This window comes from Alligator mississippiensis, chromosome 5 (genome assembly GCF_030867095.1).
Source record: "Alligator mississippiensis isolate rAllMis1 chromosome 5, rAllMis1, whole genome shotgun sequence".
In the NCBI taxonomy this organism is placed as follows: Eukaryota; Metazoa; Chordata; order Crocodylia; family Alligatoridae; genus Alligator; species Alligator mississippiensis.
Window position 1 is genome coordinate 86734039 of NC_081828.1, and position 15639 is coordinate 86749677.

The following is a 15639-nucleotide window of genomic DNA, read 5'->3' on the forward strand; positions in this document are numbered from 1 at the left end:
CTGGCGTCTCTACCACTCAGCCTGTTCTCACCAGGCCTCTCTCACTCATGCTCCTTATTGGGCCACATTCACTCTGCCCTGCTCCTTTGAGCGACCACATAGGCCATCTGGCTTGTCTCTGTACTCCTTGGCCAGCCCTGGTGCAGCCTTTTGGGCCTCTCCCACGACCTTCATCTGCACGGTGGCTGAGCAATTAACCAAACGCAGGGCTAACTCTACCCCTGGCCCCTCACTGGGTACCTCAGCTCGCTGCTCTCCTAATTGGGGCCAGTGACTCGCCCCTTTCACTCGTGGCTCTCCCTATGCCACCTCACTCATACTAAGGCCCACTTGCAGCCTCAGGTGCCTGAAGGCTTATGTGGACCTCTCTGCCCCTTCCTCACAGGGCCTGAACTCCCTGGCCCCCTCCCTGGGGCCTCAACACACTCACCCCCCTCACTGGGTCTCAGCACATTCACCCCCTCTTACTGGGGCTCCACAGACCCACCTCCTTCTCTGGGGCTCAACACACTCACCCCCTTCTCTGGGGCTCCAGGGTCTTGCAGCCCCCACAGGCTTAGGTGCCTCTCATGGGTGTGCCTGGCCCCACTGCTCCCTGGGGTCTTAGAGCCCTACAGGCTCAGGTGCCACCCATGGGTGTGCCTGGCCCCACTACCCAGTCTGGGCTCAGGTGCCCCTCCCTGAGTGTGCCTGGCCCTACTCCCCTCTGATTTTGTTAACACACCAAATGGTGGGGGCTGGGGGTTCAGGCACTCCTACCCACCTTTCACCAGGGAGGTAACTGACCTGACATTTCTTAGGGACTGTCCCACCATGGACAGCCCCGCCACACCACCCTTCCCCGGCAGGGTGCAGTTTCCGGTCATGCCCAGGACCAGGAGTCCCCTGCCATTCCCATACCAGCAGTGCAGTTGTGTGTTGTTGCTCCCTTGTCTGCTGGCAGCAAACTGCTGCCCCAGCCCTGAAAGCTAGGATCTTAAAATGGCCACCTCACCAGGGCTGGCCTGCACCTGTCTGCTGCCTGCTCTCCTCCTTAAAGTAGCAGACACCAAAGGTGCTCTGCCACCCACATTCCTCCTTAAAATGGTTTCTAGGGGAGGCTTTCCCTGCTGCTTACAAAGCAGGCTCCCTCACAGCCTGCAACAGCTCTTAAGTGGCAAGCCCCTGCACTGGTGCTCCACCATACCCCTTCCCCTTAAAATGTCTATTCAGGGGTGTCTCTGGGCTGCCCTCCTTGCAGGCACTTATGCAACCTGCTGCAGCCCACACTAAGTGCTGAGCACCCCAATTGTGCTACCCCACACACCGCCTAACATTCCACAGACTTAGTATGATCTAAGTATAACATGTAACTTCACCCTCAAATAAACTTGTAACACCACTCATTCAGCATTAAAGCTTTTCAGTTGCCACTGGAGACTTATGTCACTCTACATTAGAAATCAGTAGCAAGGTTCTATAGCAAGTAACTACTATATATGAATAGATTTTTTAGGAGGAATTTAAATGGATAATATATGATTAATAGAATTGATCTGGTCTGCCCAGGTTGATAAAAAATGCAAGGTCTGTCAAACATTATTATGTACTGAAAACCAGAGGACTATCTTTAATAACATATTTATTTCAACTTTCAGCTATTTATCAAGTTGTTTTTTCACCAGTTGTTTTTCACTTTATTGCCATGACATAACGGAAGTGCATGGCTTTACAGCACTTTAAAATGGATACAGCACTTTAAATTAATCCTTGTTAAGGGAGGTATTAAATTTGAAGCACTGTATTTTACAGCACATTAGCAACCTACAACGCTTTAAATAACTTCTGTACCCTGGTCAAATTTCTAACCAGTGGAAAAGTCCCAGGAGGCTGTGGAGCCCCCTCCCACCTAGCATGGAAAGTGTAAGGAGGCTGAGAGCTAACACTGCATTTCTCTCATGCTTAAGAGCACTGTGACTTTATAGTGCTATAAAAAGTACTCTAAATTACAGAGCTGTAAAATGTGTACAGAACACTTCTGTACACACCTTCTTCTTCCAAATTATTTCCCTGGCAATTCTGTCTCTTACTATACTAATTACTTAAACAAATTCTTTGATGGTGCTATGTATTAACACCAATGATTAATTTTATCCATAATTTAATGTTTATATTTCTAGCAGAGCTTAACATTTTATTTGTTTATATGTTGTGTGTGCGTGACAGAGGGAGTGTGTGTGAGCATATGTATATATTTGTGTTTCATTGCTTGTATTTCAGTATTCTCCTGTTGTCGAAATGTATTAGCAATAGGGTATGTCAGTTAACCAGTGATGGGCAATCAAATATAGATAGTCATATTTTGTTTTGCTTGTTTCTTAATCACACAATTTTAATTAATAAAAGTGTGCTATTTTCAGAGGTTGTTCTCCAGCTAAACAGAGTTTTAAGGCAGGATTTTAAATAGGTTAACAGTATGTCCTTTAAAAAGAGATTAGTTTTACACATATCAAGGTTAACATTATTTTCTACGGAAATTCAGAGGTTTTGTGCTGAGTTGATGAAATGAATAAAAGTGAGGTCTAAAGATAAAATCACTAAAAAGCAATAGCAAAAAACTAGAGAAAAACTAGCCAACACAGGTATGCACTTCGGTAAATCTGTGTGTGTTACTGCAGACACAGTATGTGGTCAGGTAAAAACTGAGGAATGTGGATTAAAGCAATTATAGATAAGAATTCAATTTTGCATTAAGTACATCATTGTTGACAATACTGGGAAAGCATGTTGTTTGCTGTTCTGATTACATGAATAAAAAAAATAGCCTCCAGCATGAGTTTCCTAGAAATCCTAGCTGGAGAGACTATTGCACAAAATTGATCTTACAATTTAGATTATATTGGCAAGTCTCAAATGCTTCCAGTTTCAATTTTGGAGCCTCCGCATCCAACAACTTCATAAGACAAAGAACTAGCATGCTTCCAACTATCCAAACACCATGAATAAAAAAATCTTCTCTGGGTTTTATGCTTATGTTTTGCCAGTTGCAGGCGATTGCTTTTTATCTTTCCTAATAATAAGCTGAATGAGCCAGCTGTGTGCTTTTGTTGCAAAACAAGCCAACAGCATACTGGGCTGTATTAACAGGAGTGTCTCTTACAAAATCAAGTGAAGTGATTTTTCCACTCTATTTGGTATAGGTGAGGCCTCCCCTGCAGTAGTACTGTGTCCAGTTCAGGGCCCCACACTTCATGAAAGACATGGACAGAATGGAAAGACGACAGCGGAAAGTGGCAAAAATTATTAGAAGCCTGAGAAACGTGACTTACTAGGAAAGGATGGAAGAACTAGTACTTTTCAGTGTGGAGAATGGAACTGGAGATTTGATAACACACTTTAAATACCTGGAGAGCAATTATAAAAAGGATGAAAGGACAGGACTAAGAAGAACGTTCTCAAACTGCAGCAGGGGAAATTTAGGTTGTAGATTAGAAAGAACTTTCTGATTACAAGGATGGTTAACACTAAAACAAGCTACGTAGAGAAGTTGTGGAATAACAGTTCCCGAAAATTTTCAAGAGCAGTTAGCCAGACGCTTGATAGGGATGGTTTAGCCAGGGTTGATCCTGCCCTGAGCAGATGGCTGGACTAGATGATCTCATGAGGTCCTTTCCAGTCCTAATTTCCTATGACCCTGTGATCCCATTATAGCTGCAGATGTCAATGAAATTGTATAGATGTAACCAAACAGAAAAACCTAATTTTTGTAGATGTATCTATTATGGATAAAAGTATTGCTTTTACTAATGTTAGCATATCTGGCAACTTGGAGCTGGCTTTTCATATGTCCCTGAGTAACAACATACATTATATTTATGCCTGTTCTGCCCATAGGTTGCATATTGTGGGTTTATTAGTTCTTTATGGTATTTGATAATAATTTAAGTAACATATAATTAATTTCTGGGGATTAAACTTGGAAATCATTAATAAAATGGCTGAAATATGTCATCTGTACATGAGCAGAAGAAAATAGTAGCTGCCATCCAGCCTGTGTTTAGGTCTTTATCTTCAGATTTGGCCTCTAACCAAAAATCTTAGATGCTGCCTGGGTTCAGATTTATTTACAAAATCTGAGAACTTTCTCATGCTTCCCTGACATCACAGATTTCGAGCGTTTCCTTCAGCCTTCTGTCTCTTGGCCCATGCAGGAGTGGATCCAGGGACAGTAGGGCATTACAATGCCCCCTCCCCCCCCTCCCCCTTCTTTGACTGTGTGCCATAGGCATATTTAGCTCTCTGAGGTCACCAACATGTCAGTGGCAGACCTCTGCATGTATTGTGACTTCTGAGCCTAATGGCTGGTCAGTGCGGAGTCTCTCCAGAGTCCCTGCTTTCATGCAGCTCTGGAGCCCAGTGGGAAAGCACCACTGCCTGCATTGCCCCTCCTAAATTCTTGAGAAAAGAGGGGGAAAGCAGCAATGATGAGAATCAGCCTGTGAGGTAGGGAGCTGTATGAAAGCAGGGGCTGGGCACCACCGTTTGCCAACTCTCCTCTTCTCTCTGCCACTGAATTCAGGGGAAGGTGGGGGGACAGGGACAGAGGTGAACAGTAGCAGCCCTCCAGAGATGCTACCTGGGCTCCAGAAATGCTTGAAAGCAGAAATTCCTGGCAGACCCTGCATTGACCAGCTGGTGGGATCATAAAGCTCAAGACACATGCAGAGCTCCAAGCAGGAGCTGCACTGATAGGCTGGTGAGCTCAGGAAGCTCAATGGCATCCAGGATCCTGGTGAGAGGTGTGTGGCCACAATCTCTTTGGCTCAGTGAGGCATGCACAGTGACCTCTTTTTGATGTGCATGAACCACAACTGCTGAAGGGGGCATGGCTGCACCCCGTTACTGAAATCCTGATCTGCCCATGGGCCCATTCCAAACTCCTCAAGGTTCCTAGCTTTGCAGTACCATCTAAATCTGCAGTCTTCTCATATTGCTTACCTGGATTTCTTATACGCTCAATATTTGTACTGAAGTCCTAGCAGCTTTTATCCCATGGGGTGGGTACAGATGTTACACTTAATTTGCTTTAAGCACAGAGAAGTGCTTTACAGCTGCAACAGAACAGATGTTCATAGCACATAAAGCACTTTAAAATGACAGATCCCACAATAGGTTAACCCTGGATGTATGTGAACCTCTGATCCCAGCCCTGCACGCAGCAAGGTGGGGGGGAAGTGTGGTTTCTATCCGCACCCCAGCCCTGCAGCACGCTGCAGCCTGGTGGCAGGAGGGGGGCAGGCGGCGGCTGTGGGACAAGGAATCCAAGGTTCTTCTTCTGGCAGCCACCGGCTGGGCTGCAGTATGCTACTTCTTGGCCGGGGGTAGGGAGGACGGGCTGCAGAGGAAGGGCTCCGGGGTCTCTTCTCCTCCACCCCAACCCACAGCATCTCCAGCCAGACAGCAGTGCACAAGCAGCCTGCCTGGGACTGCCGCAGGGAAAGGGCACCAAGGTTTCCTCCTTCTCTATCCTTCCACCTCCCCACCGCCACAGCAGCAGCACACCAGTGCCTGGCAGGGCACCAGGATCCCACCCCACTCCCCCAGGAGCAGTGTTCCACTGCCTGGCCCGGGCTGCCAGCGTACCCCCAGGCAGAGCAGATTTGCAACATTAAGTTTGGTCAAAGCTTTTGATTAAAACTTTACCATTAGCTAGTTCATAGTGTTTTAGGCAAAAAACCCCCCCAACAAAAAAGTTTATTCATTGTTAATTATTTGCTAGAGTGGACTGATTTTGATCACCAAGTAGAAAGCCCCAATTAAAATAATGTATTTTAATCAAGTTTTCAATGCATACTCCAGTTATTTTCTAATGTCACCTTTTCATTGGCTTATACAGCTGTTATTTTTAGCATGCTAAAATGGTAAATGATATATTACTTATTAGATGATCAAGTTTTTGCTTTGGATTGGTCTCAAAAGAGCTCTATTAGGATACTATCTGAAATGTAATCCTTCTGAGATATATGATAGTATCTGTCCTCTGGTCAGGTACTAGGTCCAGAAGCCTGAGATCACAGGGTTTTTTGCACCCAGAAGTCCTATTATGAAAGCTTGGCCTCACTGGTGAGATGCTATCCCCTGCTTTTTCCTTTATACAAAAAAGCACTCAGTTTGTAACTCAATGTTTTTGGAAAGACTCAAGGGCTGTGTCCAGATGAGTAGGGGTGTGCAGTTTGTGGCACCATGAACCTGTCTGCGGTGCCACTAACAGCACGCAAGGAACATTAAAATGTGCCCCATGCTGCAAATTTGCAGCACGGGGTGAATATTTGCTACCAGGAAATCCCAATAGCTACAAAAAGCAGTGGGAAAAAATGCAGCGTGGTGCACACAATAGAAGCGTGCACCAGCAAACAGGGATGGTTAGTTCTGTACGAAAATGCTCTGGCTGCTGGCCAGAGCATCTCTACTTCTTCAGTTGTGCCTCAGCTCCTCTTGTACTCTAGGAGCCAGGAGGAGCTGGGTAAGGGCAGTTTGCCAGAAGCAGGACAATTTGACCCTCAACAGAGCGCAAGTACAGGGGCATGTGCTATGGCAAAAAGTACCAGCAAAAATTTGTGCCACTACTATTTTTGCTGCTGCAAGCACATCATACCCCTGCACATCTGTACATGGTCAACAATTCAGAATATTTAATTTCACTATTTCAAGAGATTATAATAAGTCTAGGCCTTAACATTTGTTGTACTTATTTCAGATTTTACTTCAGTCTGCTTTATTTTTCAGCAGAAAAAACCCTTACCATCTAAATAATATTTTATTATTTAAATATTTTCCAAAAAGGGAAATGGAAGCAGCAGTATATCTCCACTGTCCCAACTCTATATCAAGAAACAAAAGTTAGCCAGTCAACACAACAGGTTTTCCCGATTACTGAAACACCCTGCAGAGAGGGCAAATTTCATGAACTACCTTCAAAAACTGAAATTACTTTCTACCTACTCTGCAAATGCTCCTAGGAGCAAAGAACTTGACTGTAGCTCATATTTGGAAATAAAACAAAGGTACTGGTGTGACAAGCTAGTGATTGGATCAAGATTAGATCTAATCTCCAGATGGGATGCAAAGCCAAATCAGGTTGAGGTTTTCACTTGACATGACTAAAATCCCATGGCAAACTTTAAGTGGTAAGAATCACGCTACATCAGTTCTTCTCATGAACTTTTAGCCACCTCTCAACTGGAAAAATTAAGTTTCTTTTGGAAATAAGCAACTTATGTTGAAACTACAGCAACAGATTTGGATGTGACAGGCACCTGGTATCTTTGTTCCCTTTTTATCTCCTTCCTCCAAGGCAACAAATGTAGACCACTTCTTAGGCCAGGATCAGTAATTAAGCTAGGCAGAAATGGCCTCAGGTGCCCCCCACCCAATCTCCTACTAAACATCTCACAGCATTTGAAAAGCACAGGATTCATCACATATTCACACAGTCTGTCTACACCTAGCACTGCAATTATTTGGAAATGCAATACCAGGATGTATTGCAATAATCATCCTTTTTAAATTCCACCTTTTTTTGTCATAGTTTAAATTCTGGTATGAGTGACATGAACAGAAGAGTCCAGGACAAACATTTAAATTAAAAAACTCAATGGAGAAGGTAACCACCATCTTTGAAGCCAGTCACTCAATAGCGTCAGTGCCAGCCATTCAAAATTAATGATTCAGATCTCCAAATGTCAAGATATTGTCCTAAAAGTTATGAGACTTTAAAATAATATGCTTGTTTTTATTTACTTTGAGTCTTTCAGCCTTCAGAAGACAGTACAGCATGTATTTAAGTGCAGCTCTTTTTTTAAAAAATGAAAGGTCTCCAAAAGCTGGGGTTTTAACCTCAAATATTCAAAGATTGTCAATAAAATTGAGCATTGACAACAGCGGGCAACATTTACCAGCTCCTATTTGGTTTGCTATGTTGGATCAGCCCTGAAGACCATCTAGGCCCTGTAACAAATAGGCCTTCCTCTTACAATGGCCATCACCAATACCTCCAGGGAAAGGTGTGAGAACTTTGCCAAGAACAGGTGTGGCATAACCTGCCTCCCATACAGGTATGGTGCTGGGCTTGATGAGTCAGAAATTTAAACTATTGTGTATGTGTGGTTCCACATCCACTCCAAAACCTGCTACTAATAATTAATGTACCTCTGCATATTCCTGGTAACCATATAAATATCCAGCCCTTTTCTGGGGTGTAGGTTATAGCCATGTTGGTCTTAGGACATAGGCAGACAAGTTTCTTTAGGTAAATCAGGTATCTTTTATTAGACCAACCCATATAGTTGGAAATTTTCTTCTTTGCAAGCTTTTGGGTACAAATACCCTTTGTCAGGCTGAGGAAGCATCTGCGGATGGTCTGTGCTCTTCCTGGATGGAGTAGTAAAGCAGCCAGAGGCCAGTACCTATGCAAGAAAGCCAGTCAGTTAAAATGTAAATCGAGGTGGTCAGTGAGGGGGGAATGGGGGAATGTTTCAGTTTTCCAATATCACTAGTGCTGAGATTTGAAGCTTTCTGCAACACTGCAGCATCTTTTCCTCCAGTTTTAGGAACATGCTTCCTCCACAGAGGACAACAGCGGAGAGTGGGAGGGGGAACAGAGTGGGAATAAAAATGGAAAAGCAAGAAGTGCCAAGTGAATTTTGGCTGTTTCTGACAAAAGTATTATTTCCACACATTATGCTAAGTACTTTTCAGCATATTTTTAGTTGCTAAGACACCAGGGAATTGTCTACAGCATAAAGTGCTTCTCTCAGTGTAGGACAGAAAAGTTTATTATGCTTCTGAGATGCAAAAGAATGAGTAGCAATGCTGAGTAGCAATGTCTGCCAAGCACAGAAGTAGTACATGTAAAGGCACAGCACTCTGCTTATCCAGAACAAAGATCTTATTTTCACCTGTCCACAGGGCAACAACTCCTGGAATAGAGGGTATAATCCAAGCCATCATGAGATGAGCGAGCATTTTGCCATTGTCTTGAATGTGGCCATGATTTCACCCTGACTTTCATAGAGTTGGTACATTATAAATCCAAAACCAGACCCTGGTTATCAGTTAAGTGTTAGAGATTAACTTATTTTTCTGGGGGTTTTTTACAGTTTACACAAATACAATCTGAGCAAAATTCTGATGAGATAGTTATTAGCCTAATTTTGAGTCAACCCTAGGAAACAGTTACAGACCAACAAAATAAGACTCAGATTCCAATCGTGTTCACACCATTGTAAACCTGGAGTAAATTTTTCACGCGATTGGAATTATTATTCCTCATATATGCTCACAGAAAATAGAAAGGAATCTGGCTTTAAAGGTCTTAATCTATTCATCCTACTTAATGACAGCTTTTAAAACCTCTGCTTACACAAATGCATTAATACATTTGCCGGTAATTATGCTGTAGTGACTGGCAAAATAGAATAAAGATCAGGGATTAAACTAAATGGCAAAAAGCCAGAAGGCAGGTAGTGTCAACTAAGTAAATCATTAAATAAAAGCTACGCATAGAAAAAAGGCACAAATTGCTTATGAACAAAGACTGTATGATTACATCAGAGTCAGTATCTGAAAAAAAAAAAGATTTAATTCACTTATATAGAATTGTCCAACCATAGCAGAAGTAGTCTGTGACTTTCACTGTACATTGTGTGGCATCATTTTCCAACATGTATTTAGTATTCTTAATCCCTAAGTATTGGGTTCACAGAGGTCTACAGAGAAGCATCCTAGATGTTTGGGGTCTCTTTAAATGTCCTACTGACTACCAAAAAACCCAGCTGTGTCCCAGGAGTGGATCCAGAGAGAGTACAATGACACAGTCACCTCTCTTTTAAATCCCATGCCCCTCTCTTTTCCTCCATGCTCAGCAGCATGTTTCCTCCACTGTCGACAGTTGCCACTGTTTCTGGCTATTCTGGGGATGGGGAGGAGGAGGAAAAGGAAGAGCAGCTCCAAAGTCAATCAAGAAGTACTCCTGCCCCCACTCCAACCAGGCTGTGCCAGATTCAGCTGGGACAGTGGTGGGGGTGGTAGCAACAGCAAGTGGGTTGCTCTTCTGGAATTTGTCCCCCCAGCTGTTTCCCTCCAGCTCAGGAGCAAACTCAGGGAAGGGAAGCCTGTCTGCTGCTAGTGTCATTGCTGCTGTCCCCATCTGAACCCAGCTCCCTGCACAACCCAGCTGGAATGTGGCAGGAGCAGCTCTGGAACCCACTGTGCTCCTGGGTCAGCTGAGGACAGCAGCAGTGGTGGGCAGATGAGGGGATGAATGGGAGGGGAGGTGTCACTGATCATGTAGGGGAAGGGGCATGGTGCTAAGAGAGTGGGGGTACGGATGCTTATCTGATTCGAGGACTTAAAGTCTGAAGCTGCTGCACTCACAGCATGGTCTGCCTACTCCAGTGGGGGAGGTGAAGGCTCAGGGAATACAGCCACCCTTGAGGCACCAGTCACTTCATCCATTCAAATCCTGAACCCACCCATATTGTGTTGTCATGTTTGTTCTTCTGCAGACCAAGCTCTAAATAAACCTTCAGTCAGATAGAAGCCATGAACATAATATGAATTTGTTAAATACCAGAGGCAAAATTTAAACATAAAATTAAGGGGGAAAGGAAGAGTGAAATAGATTTAGAGTTGTATTATTTGTGACTGATGGGAAACATAACTGAAATCACTTGCTAGTAAATATTTCACCAATAATAAAAACCTAACTGTATATATGTAAAACAAACATGTGTTAGCCACCAGCCTTCACATGACTTGAAAAAAGAATTACTACCAACCTCCTGAAAAATGTGTCTATTACATTGTTTCATGTTTTTAATTAATTCGTTTGTAGACAACTTGTATTTCTAATATTAATATTTTGTTCTTATGTAGTACCTTTCATCTGAGAAATGTCATGATCTGGACCAATATACTAAGTTGGAATTCCTAAGTTGTCATAAATGCACTTAACTCTGCATAACCTGTTCTGTTTTCGCCTACTTTGCTCAAATTTTCACCCCATTAAAGCCCCATTAACATAACTTACACTGATTTACATGCAGATAGAACACTCTTAAGGAAACAATTCTGTTTGCTCATCCAACTTATTGGCTTTACTATAGAAGGGAAAAGTCTTAAGAGTTGGCACATAAATATGGGAAAGATTTGGTTTGGTCTAGCTGGATCACAAACAATTACACAAAGACAGATAAAATATTTATATTTATCATAAATCCTCTTTCATATTTTTTATACTACTATATAATATTAGCAGTCAGATTATTGTTATTTTAAACTCTCCAGAGTAGTCAAGAACTTGACGTGACTGAGGGAGAGATATAAGAGAGAGTTCCTTTTTTTTTTTTTTTTTTTTTTTTTGATAGAGCTTTTGGGGATGATTTGGAGAGAAGATGTGACAATTCGGGATTACTTCTTTGATCTAAATATAAATAAATATAGTGTGACCATATTTTTTTGATCTGAAAATAGGAAGGGCCCCCATTTCCACCTCCCTCTGAGATGCTCACCTGTTTCCAAACTTTGGTTTCAGCAGAGTGCATTGGTTGATCAGGTAGGTAGGGACACAAAGAGAAGTGTGCTAGAAGGAGAGGGGAGTGAAGTATACTGGTGGCTGGGTGGGGGTGGGAGAGGGAGACATCTGTTCCAGGAATCTCACCAATTTCTTCAAATGAATGCTTTTGTAAGCATACATTTGAAGAAACTGACTGGACATCAGGACACATGTTTAAAATGAGACTGTCCTAGAGAAAATGGGATGTATGGTCACCCTATCTAAATACCTAGGTACAATTTGAGGTCTACAGGTCTGCCTAAAGACCACACGAACAAAGGAGAGTCCTAAAAAAAAAGCCTTGTGGTCCAAGCTAGAAAGAAAAAAGTAGTTGTTCTCTTGCTGTGTCAACAGGGCTGTGTCTTGCCTGCTCCTTTTTACATACTGTACAGCAAGAGATCTGGCATAGTTTCAGATCTCTTGCTTCAGTATATCCTAGCTTAGATATTCTTTCTTGTGCATCTTTGTTTTTCCCAGTGTACAACGTGTCACTGTAAAACTCCATTTTGTGAATGTTTTGTTTTTTGGGAAGATAGCCCTCCCTCAGTGTGATAGCAAATTATGGCACTCTCACAGCTATGTATATAATTAAGGAGGCTAAAGACAAATATACAGTGCAGTTGTTTGTCGGTAGCTTTCCATGGAACATGTGGTACACCAAAAGAACCATAGTTACTTATTTGAACCCAAAGGGACTTTGAAAAGAAAACACAAAGAATCCCATGACAAATACTAAATTGGAACAATGTTTTGAGAGTCACTGGGTTACTGATTACACTGCATTACATCTTGAAATCCAAGCAGGCTACTGACAGAGATAGAATCAAGATAGACAATCAATATATGCATCAAAAGTCTTTCAATTAATTTTGAAGAAAACTCTCATAGATCAGGGTAGAAGAAATGTCTTCAACAGCTTCTTACTTACGTTTCTCCTCTCATTACTTTGGGCCATATGCATACTTGCATTGCATATATGTTTCCGGCTCAGAAAAGAGACACTACAAATATACTTTATCCTTTATAGTGCATTATGCAGAATAGGTTGTAAGCACTTAGGCCAAAACAGTGAAACCTAGAGGACTAAGATTAAGTCATAGTTGGGTTTTTACATCATTACCTGACGTTTTGAGGTGCTGAGCCACTGAAGTCATCAAGAATCTCCAAAAGTACAAGTCACTTAGGGCATGTGTAGATGAAATGAGGGACATGTGCGCACAACACTTTAAAGCGGGCTATCTACTTGTGCACCGCTTTAATGGTGTCAGTGTGTGCATGCATCAGTGGTGTATTAATTTATATGGCAAATTCGGCACTGTAATGTACCTTAAATGACTTGGGGCGCAGCAAACTAAAACTCCTCCAAGGAGTTTTAGTTTGCTGCCTCTATAGCTGCAGAGCGAAGCACTGGGTTCTGTCCAGCTCAGGGGCTCTGCATGAAGCCCTGCAGTCAACCTGGCAGCAACCCAGGAAGTCAGGCTCTGCCCAAGAAAAGCAGTAAGGCTGATCTACCCCCCCCCTGTCCCTCAGAGCCTGCCTGCCTGCCTGAGCTGTGCGGAGATCCGGTGCTTCCCTCTGCAGCTGCGGTGCCCCCCCGGGACTGCCCGAGCTGGGTGCTGCCTGGGTGGGGGGGCCACCACTGCCGCAGAAGGAAACACCAGCTTCCCCATAGCCCAGGGACTGCTCCGCCTGCTAGCATCTCACCCTCCCCTCCCCACTGGCGGAGAGGGAGGTAAGTGTATGCGGGTATGTGCATGACACAGGGGTTTAAAGGGCCCTAAATTGAAGCGGTGTTTTTTTAAAACCCTCCACTTCAATTTAAGGCCCCCCTTTCGTCTACACACACCCTTATTCAAATATCTAGCTTTAAGCACTAAGCAAAAAAAATGACATTATTGATTTCTATCATAGATGAGAAAGATATAGACATATTCCTGATGCACATATTGAGTCTGTAATAACTTATTCTCTATTTGGAATCCAGACAATACTTTTGAAAATAGTGGATGCCAAATGAAAAAAATCAGAGAAGTATAAATTAAAGTCACATAAATTAAGGTTTCCAAAATTCTAAGGCTTTGGCTTGCAATGGTTGGCAACTTGTACATTAGCTATGCAAAGCTCTGTCCTTTATTTTCCTCTTGATTTATGTAAAGTGAAAAAATTGTTTTCCTGATGTGCCAGAGACTACTTATGTGCTATAATATGTACTTAATGATATTGTAGATGCTGTATATGAACCCTAGTCACAATACGCATACACAAACACGCAAGAAAAAACAAGACAAAGAGCTTGTGACCAGGAAAGCCATCTGTAGAGAGGCACAGGGCTAGCTACGGAGCAGGAGTCCCACTGATTTGTCCAAAAAGTGTGTATAAGAATATTTTCTACATAGATCATGTATAATCACAAAATGGAGATTAACCATTTACTTAATTTTATACAGTCAACCATGTTTGCTCTAATCTAAGACAATCTCCTAATAATCAGATTTTATACAAAATTTATATATGTTATAATGGTCCATGTATAGAATCTAATTATTAGAGGGTTATCTTTAATTCATCCCCCTCACCACTGCAGTGGAAGCAGACAGTGGGGAGATAGGTGTTACAGGGTGGTGAAGTAGTTTGCTCTCTGCTTATGCCTGATCCCCTGCCATCTCTGCCCCTGAAACCTTGGGCCACCCCCACCCAAGCCTCTGCTACCACCTCCCTCTTCTCCCTACCCCACTTATCCTTGCTTCACACCAGCAGGCTCCATCCCCATTCTAATCTGCAGCAATGAGCAGAGCTCCAGCCTAGCCCCCATAGATCCTGTGGGACCTGTGCACTGCTGCTACAGGGCCGGGCTGGGGCTGTGCTCAGTGCCCCAGACTGCAGTGAGGACAAAAGCTGCCAGCAAAGAGCAAGGGTAGGGGTGAGGGAGAGGGGCTGGTGGGGAAGCTGAGACTGAGGGTAGGGGATAGATGTGGGGAAGAGGCTGTAAGGGGGAAATGCAGACTGCAGAGGCAGCAGGGAAAGGGTGGAGGGGTCAGGCAGCAACTGCAGTTATTACCAGACCCCGAGTAAGGGCTGGAAGCTGAGCTACAGCATCTACCACCCCCCTCCCCCCAACTCTCATACTCAATTCTAAGACAATGGGTTCCCCCACGTTAAATGAGGTGAAATGGGGTCATCTTAGAATTAAGTAAATAGGGTATACAAATACAGCAGAATTCCACTTTATGCACATTTACTGGTTATTTGCATACTTTCCTATAGTTCAAAAGAATTTACTATTCAATTAAATTCAAATAATCTATTCAATTAAATTTCACCTGGTTATTTGCATGTCATATTGTAGCATACTTTGGTTTGTCATATAAGCTGAAACTAGAAAACAATAGACAAGAGTACATTAATGGAATGACACAAAAACTGAGCTGTGTGGCAAAAGGTTTCTGCTTGCAATACAAAATTTATCATAATGTTTCAAATTATGAAACACATTTGTAACCTGAAGAATGATTATGTAAGGCCTTTGGTTGTTTTAAAATAAGCCCGTTTCACTTTACACGTTTTCTGTCATTAACCATTATATTGACTATATTAGATCACTCATTTAGCAGCAGATCTAAGAGAGAGAGAAATGGTTTGTTAACGGAGGAATTTTCTTTTTGGTTACTCACCTGTATGTGGTGAAGTGTAAGGCCAGAATAGGGCATAAGTTGCGATTAAAAAGCAATTATCCCAATTTTCAATTTATTTTGCAGCAGGTCTTAAAGAGCTGGTGAGAAATTTATGGAGCAACCTAAAGTACAATACCATGTTACAATCAGGAGTTATGCTACTCACCTCTAGCTTTTAAAAAATATTTATTTATATTTTCATGTATGCATATATGTATGTATGCATTAATTTAGTTAGTTCATTACATCCTCCCCTTTCTGTTTCTTAGCATACTCTGATTATTTGCATAATTTGCCCGGGGAAAAAAGTTAATGCAAATTTCCTGAAGACATAGCAATTTTGATTACTTCACAGTGGTTTCTACAAAACTTCCC

General features: G+C 42.6%; 1 protein-coding gene across 5 annotated transcripts in view; it reads right to left on the reverse strand.

Moving 5' to 3' along the window:
- Positions 1-15639, reverse strand: part of FHOD3 (formin homology 2 domain containing 3) — a 645457-nt gene that overhangs the window by 423334 nt on the left and 206484 nt on the right. The gene's annotated exons all lie outside the window — the stretch shown is intronic.